The sequence below is a fragment of the Coenobita brevimanus genome, chromosome 116 (assembly GCF_032717465.1).
Source record: "Coenobita brevimanus isolate Jiangsu-jjx chromosome 116, ASM3271746v2, whole genome shotgun sequence".
Taxonomy (NCBI): Eukaryota; Metazoa; Arthropoda; class Malacostraca; order Decapoda; family Coenobitidae; genus Coenobita; species Coenobita brevimanus.
The window spans coordinates 40001-47500 of NC_137069.1; positions in this window are offsets into that span (position 1 = coordinate 40001).

Here is a 7500-nt window from a genome sequence, read left to right on the forward strand (position 1 = left end):
AAACTTTCTCCCTCTTTTTGCCTACTGACTCTCATCCACTTCATTTTAGCCTAACAAAATAGTTTTCTTAGCCTACCATATGTTTCATAACAACCAAAACTTGATGTAATTTATGTTATTAGGAATTTTCCGGTACGTATTTTTGTTCATCATGAATATTATTCCCATACGTCAGGAAACAAAATGATCAGCCGGGCTGTAATTAGTTGCGAGCCTATTCCAAGATGCCTCTAAACTGGCAACTTAAGAAAAGCGGCACCACACGCAAACCTTGTTCTCTTGTGCCAAGTTTTAGAAGGAGTTACTTTGCTGTTCACTTGCTTTGTATAGCAAAGTACGAGTTCTTGAGCTGTACAACAAAATCTTCGCCTAGAACACCCCTGCATATAAGTGCACGGATCAACACAGTCATTTGGCATACTTCTCTCGCACTTATTTTCTCACTCTCGTAAAGGACAAAGGCCTCCAGGAAGGAAGAGCTTGCAGTCCAAATGGAGGAGACACGAATCGCCCCTGAGAAAATAAAATATAGGACAGTGAGGATGGTGGATGTACCAGAGGACCTCCGAGGCCGCATAATAGGCAAAGGTGGTCAAAGGATTCAGGCGCTCCAGAGGGTGTATGGGGTCAAGATCACCGTGCCATGGGAAACGGATCGGCCTTTTATGATCTGGGGCGTGACAGACGATGCGGTGAAGAAGGCCGGGGAGGAGATTGAGTGGATGATGAACCCCAAGAAGGGCGACTGGACCAAGCAGAAGGTTGGACTGGGAAAGTGTGATAAGAAAAAGATCTGGTACTGGGGCTCAAAATGAGAGAATTGATCAGGAGAGCTGGAATGCACACAAGAGAGACAGCAATGGTTATTTGCCGGACTTATAATTGACTCTTTTTCAAGATCTTGCTTTCTTACAAAATTTTGGAATTATCTTTGGATTTTTTTGGAATGTTTGTGTTTTGGAAGGAGGGGGGGGGGTCTTCTCCAAAGGAACACTGCCTTGACGTGGTGGAGAAGCTTGAGCATCCCAATGATCAATGAAGCTATACTAGTCAGGTGCTACCATACTAGGCAGGTTCATTGTTAGGGATCAGACTAAAAGTGTTCCCCTCACAGTAACTACCTGAGCCGGTTCTGTGAGGTACTTGTATGCAGGCTCAGATCTCCTTCAAGACCATTTGGACTAGTTCTTCCATGCCACCACCTCATACTAACTTTGTACTAACCAGGGCTGGGTTTGTTGAATATATTTACGATCGATTCCCCGTCGTAACCAAGCAGGAAGGGTGAGGAAGGACGGAAGGAATAATAACGAAGTAGCACCAAACCGGATACTGGCTGTATGGCACTACGGAAGAGGGCAGCAGAGGCGATGCTGATAGACCCTGTACTGATACGGCATTGGCACAGTTGACGTTGATTGAGGCAGCGTCTGTAGGTCAGCGATGAGTCGGCATTGGCAGAGTCGGCGTTGAGAGAGTTGTCATTGATAGATCTGGCGTTTGCAAAGTCAAAGTATGTGGAAGACCTTAAAGGGAGGTCACAGACAAATCACCACCACGTCGCGCTGTCCTCTGTCATTTAGTTGTCCCCCCCTCTAAGTCACGCCCCCTTCCCTCAGTTATTTCTCCACTCTATCCCTCCATCTCTTCCCTCTTCCCTCATTTATTTCTCCACTCTATCCCTCCATCTCATCCCTCTTCCCTCATTTATCTCTCCACTCCATCTCACCCTTGATCTCCTTGTCCCTTCCCTCAACCTAACTCACATACACTCTTCTAGTCAGCTTCTAATTCTCCATCCTCTGCTCCTGGCCAGTCTCATACAGCATAACAGATTACCAAACATCCACGAGTGCAATGTAAGAAGGCTGACACGCATACCAAGCAAACGCCACCGGCCCACCAGCCCTAAAGATACAATCACCGTGAGTAAGCTGACTATAGCTCTTAACCTGGCCCAGATTTTCGTCTTTATGCAGCTTCTATCACGTACCTGTAGCTCAGCATAGCACTTTTTCGTAACTAGCATCACATTCCAGTCCTAATCGATTGTCACAACTCAGCATTCAAGATGGAGAGATGGTAATTTTAGGCCAAGTTAGAGTAAAATGAGGATAATGAAGGGGCTAACATCACCGCGAGGCCCATCAGTGAGTATGACTTTAACTTAGACTTTAAGGAAATGATTAAACAGGCTTTTCCTTTATGGTGGAAACCCCGGATGATGGAGAGGAAGTTGTAATACACTGAGCTAGGATTATCATACACTGGTGATCGCGAATATTCCACGAGATGATTAAGACTATATGGTGGTGATAAGAAAAATCTATCCATCTATCTATCTATCTACTTTATCCATCTACCTATCTATCTACTTTTCTATCTACCTACCTACCTATCTATCTATCTACTTTATCTATCTATCTGTCAGTCTATCTACCTCCCTATGTCTATCTTTAGTCAGACGCCTTAATTCTGTAAGAGGTTGTTACAGGCAAACTTAATCACTTCCATGTAGCCCTGTCCTCTGTCATTTGACTGCCCTCCTTCCAGCTCACACCGACTATCTCATATATCCCTTCATTCCATCCCATCTCATCCATGCTCTCCCTCTCCCCCTATCCCTCTAACTCTTCACTTACACTTCTCTAGCCTGTCTTTCATTCTCCATCCTCTCCACATAAAAAAAAAAGACTCAGATTTTTCCCTGTTGATTGCACGAGGCTTATTATGTAGAAAATCATGTTTTACTGTTCCTAGGCCTTTGGTGTTGCTAATAATTAGCTAAGTTTCCTGTGAACCTAACTTCAAGCCGCCCATCGTCCCCACCAGCCTCCAGTTCGAACAGAAATGATTACAAAACTTTGCATATAAATTGAAAACTCTCCCCCCTCTTTCCCAGTCGACTTTAGGAGCTAATAATTGTCGGCCCAAATTTTCCCATGACTGGACACTGGTGAGGTGGTGGGTCCATGATACTGGGACGGACAGTTGTGGCTTTTAGGAGGCTCCTGACATGTCAAATTTACCAGTCTAATTTGTGTGGTAAATGGGCCTTGTCTCGTGGACTTGGAAGGCTCTCTGACACCTTTTCACAGTGATGTATTTCTTGATGGCGTAGTGGTTAGAACGCCCCAGTTTTTGGAGTGATGCTCTTGAGTACAGTAGGTTCGATCCTCAAGGGATGACTGGAGGTTATTGATCATGTGATGTCATCAGGGGGAAGCTGGCTGGTCATATACCATTGATGTACTGGCCTGCGGTAGCCTAGCCTCGCATACCTACACCTAGATAGGGTAAAAGGAGATTGGCTTTTAACAGTATAACTGTTACAGTCTTGTGGATGGACGAAGTTCCCTGACACCTCTTTGTTACTGAATTTATCATGCATATCACACCCTCACTCCTGCACTACCAGGACATCATAGAAAATATATATATATATATATATATAATTCTTGATAACAATTATTTTCCTTGGTTTAGGAGTTATCTTCTAACTGGAGGGGTTAGGTATGGCATTCAGTAACACCCTTTGTACAAATCCTTTTTAAGTTGAACAAACTGCATGAAGGTATCAGGAATAAAAGGTGAAGGACATCGTACTGAAGTGATGACAATTCTCTTAAGATACAAGTATTTACATATATATTTTTCTCAGCCACGACGTAGTAGCAGTAGCTCCAGCCTGACTCATTAGTACGTCAACCCGGTGCACTACAGGATGAAGCTGGCCTCCTCCTGCAGCTTATCATTCTCCTTTCAGGGGATTAGGGACCGAGATGAAGGACGTTTGTATACCGAGCAGCCAAACAACCTGGTTATGTCGGCGCCACCACGTGAAGGCTCTCCTCTCCACCACATAAACATCAACGTAGCATACCTAAATAAATTACAGTATCGACACATGAAGGGATGAACTTGCGTGCGTGCGTGCGTGCGTGCGTGTGTGTGTGTGTGTGTGTGTGTGTGTGTGTGTGTGTGTGTGTGTGTGTGTGTGTGTGTGTGTGTGTGTGTGTGTGTGTGTGTGTGTGTGTGTGTGTGTGTGTGTGTGTGTGTGTGTGCATACCTCGGAGGAAAAATATGCGTGAGAGTTTGTGTGAATGCGTTTCCTGAAAATTGGTTCTCTCTCTCTCTCTCTCTCTAGTTTTTGTTTAAGTACGAAATATATACATTTAGCATAAAAAATGGAAATATAAGTTAAATCTGTCATGTAGCAGGTTATGTATTTGTCTCATAAATTACATACATCTTTGTTTTTATTCCAGGTATGTGGCTGAAGGAGACTTTAAAAGAAAGGTAATTAAAGGGCAAGATATTTTTTTAACTCTTTCAACACGATGGCGTTCATTTTTTCTTCACTCTTGTTACCTTATGTTTTTGTTTATCAATTCCATCATTACGGTGACATAGCTTCTTCTTTATAGTCTTGCTTCCTTCAGACGATTTTCTTCAACTTAAGAGAGATCTGTGTTTTTATGAGGTTGATGAAGGCTGTATCAAACCCATCGAGTTCTAAATATCTATCGAAAATTAAATAGACTACTCAGGAAATAGCACAGAAAAACACAAAAAATAACCTTAATGGAGCGAATAAAAGCTTGTTGCTGTATAAGAAACAGGAATTATAGAAAGTTTTAATAAGTTGGTTGGATTATAGGGAACAGACTGTGAGGATTTGTTGTTGTGTTGTGATATTGCCTTATGGTGATGATATGGTGTTGATGATGTGGTTTTGGCGTGATGGAGGTGTAGTGTGGTGTGGTGTGGTGTGATGTGCTGTGGTGTGGTGTAATGTGTCGTGTCGTGGTGGTGTGGTGTGTTGTGAGGATAAGGTGTGGTGATGATGTGAAAGTGTGGTGTGGTGTGATGTGGTGTTGATGGTGTGATGTGGTGTGGTGTTGATGTCTCTAAAGCTATTACTAGTGGTGTTCCTCAGGGCTTTTTCATCACATACAGCATTTTTAAACAGTACAGCCCCCCCACCTCTCTCTCTCTCTCTCTCTTATCAATCTATCTGTGTGTGTGTGTGTGTGTGTGTGTGTGTGTGTGTGTGTGTGTTTAGCTAATTAATCACACACACACACACACACACACACACACACACACACACACACACACACACTCCTATACCCTCACACACACTCTACAGTACACCCTCACACACCCTCCTACACCCCCAGCACACACACGAAACAGGGTGATCACATGCAATAATTACATCACCAGTATTCTTGCTTAATTCAGACCTTGTTATCACCTCCAGGATGCGTTATCTCTTGTATTTCTTATTATCTCCAGACGATTTTCCTCAGCCTTGGGGAGACCTTTAGTTGTGAAGAAAATTATTGGAGGTTCTTATCTACTTCCTTCAGTTCGACATTAATGAATATGAGAGTAGCAAGATGGACGACGTCGTATTATTATTATTATTATTATTATTATTATTATTATTATTATTATTATTATTATTATTGTTATCTTTATTATTATTATTATTATTGGGTGTGGTGGTAGTATTAATACAGTAGTAGTAGAAGTAGTAGTAGCAGTAGTTGTAGTAGCAGTAGTAGTAGTAGTAGTAGCAGTAGCAGTTGTAGTAGTAATCCACAAACGATGGAGACAACTCTGATATTGTCCGCCAGCTCAGGCCAGACGGTTTTATTCAGCTGAGAGCGAGTCATGGCGGCCTGAGAGCGTTAATACTTGCCGTCACATTCACCGCAACTCATGTGTATTGACCGTCAAGGTGGAATTAATCAGTGGCCAGGTAAACTTCAGGTCGTCTTAATTAACGGAGCCAGGCTTAATATCCAACCGAGAGAAGGTTTTTTGAAGATTTTTTTGGGGGGATGGTATAATAAGCTGTTTTCTTTTCTTTTTTTTTTTTTTTTTGTTGCAATGTAGTGTAATAAGCTTGGAGGCAAGAAGTCTAAAATTCGCCTCAATGAAAACATGACTTTGGCCTTTTTTTTTTTTTTTTTTAACAGAATCGTTGACGTATGTTAGAAACAGAACATACACATCTCTGGACTCGCTACACACCCCGTCAGTGCTGTGATGTATGTACCTATGTTTATACTTGCCATCTCCAGATCGCTGGGCTCCAACATACTCCTTTCGCGGGATAGGGAAGCTGAGGGAATTCGTATAAGAAGGCAGCAAATTTCCGTTGTGTATTCCACTTTTTTTTGTGTGTGTGTGTTGTGTTTAACTAGGATGATAATAAAATGAGTTATTTAAGAGAAGCCTGTGGAGTCACATGGAGAGACAGGCTGACGAATGAGGAAGTGAAGGATCGTTGTGGTGTGGATGTGGATGTGATAGGAAGCGTTATGAGGAACACAGTGAGGTGGTTTGGCCATGTGGAGAGGATGGAGGGTGAAAGACTGACGAAGAGAGTGTATGTGAGTGAGGTGGAGGGGAGAACAGGGAGGGGGAGGCCGAGGATGAGATGGAGGGATGGGGTGGAGAGGTATATGAGAGAGGGGGTGTGAGTTGGGAGCAGGGGAGTGAAATGGCGGGGGACAGGGCGACTTGGAGGCGATTTGTTTGTGGCCACCCCAAACGGGATTGAGGCGTCTGGCAATAGATAGATAGATAGATAATTCTTCCATTTTTTTTTTAATCATATTTTTTTACTTAACCTCTCCTAACCTAACCTATTAACCTGACAAACTAACCTAACCTGATACTAACACAAGACGCCTAACCCAACCTAGACTTTCCTGGATAAGAATAAGTGAGAAAATGGTACACGAAACAGTAATGAACAACGGGACAGCGGAGCCACGGGATTATAGATGTGCCACCACGGGAAGGCGTCCCTGTTAGAGTGATGTGGTTAATGTTTTCGGTATCATGACGTTCTATAGTTTATTCACCTCACCTGGGAAATTTTCGTCCATTTCCAGCCTATGTCACGTAGCTCAGTGGCAAAAAAAAAAAAAAGAGAGAGAGAAAGAAAAGAAAAAGAAGAATAAAGACAATACAGAGGCTCTACACCCTTTCCATAGCACTTCTTCGTGACAAGCATCATACGTTGGTGTTAATCTCTTGTTGCATCTCAGCATTTAAAATGGTTAGGTGGCAATTCTACGCCAAGTGAAAATGAACAGAGTAAAGAAGAGGAGGTCATTGGCAGTAAAGGGTTAATGAAGACATGACCTAGGATGATGATTTTTATTCCCAAAATTAAGAAATGAGAGGAGATGAGTGGAAATGAAGGGAGGAGGAGAAATGATGGGAAGTGAAGGAGAAAGAAATGGAGAGCGAGATATGAAAGAGAATGAGAGGTGACAGGAGGAGAAGAAATGGGAGGAGATGAGGAGTGGAAATGAAAGGAGGAGGAGAAATGATAGGAAGTGAAGGAGAAATGAAAGAAAAAGAGAAATGAAGGGAAGAGGAGGAGGAATGAAAGGAGAAGGAGATATGAAAGAAAGAAAAAATGAGGAATGATAGGAAGGGAGGAAGTGGAGATGAGGAGTAGAAATGAAAGGA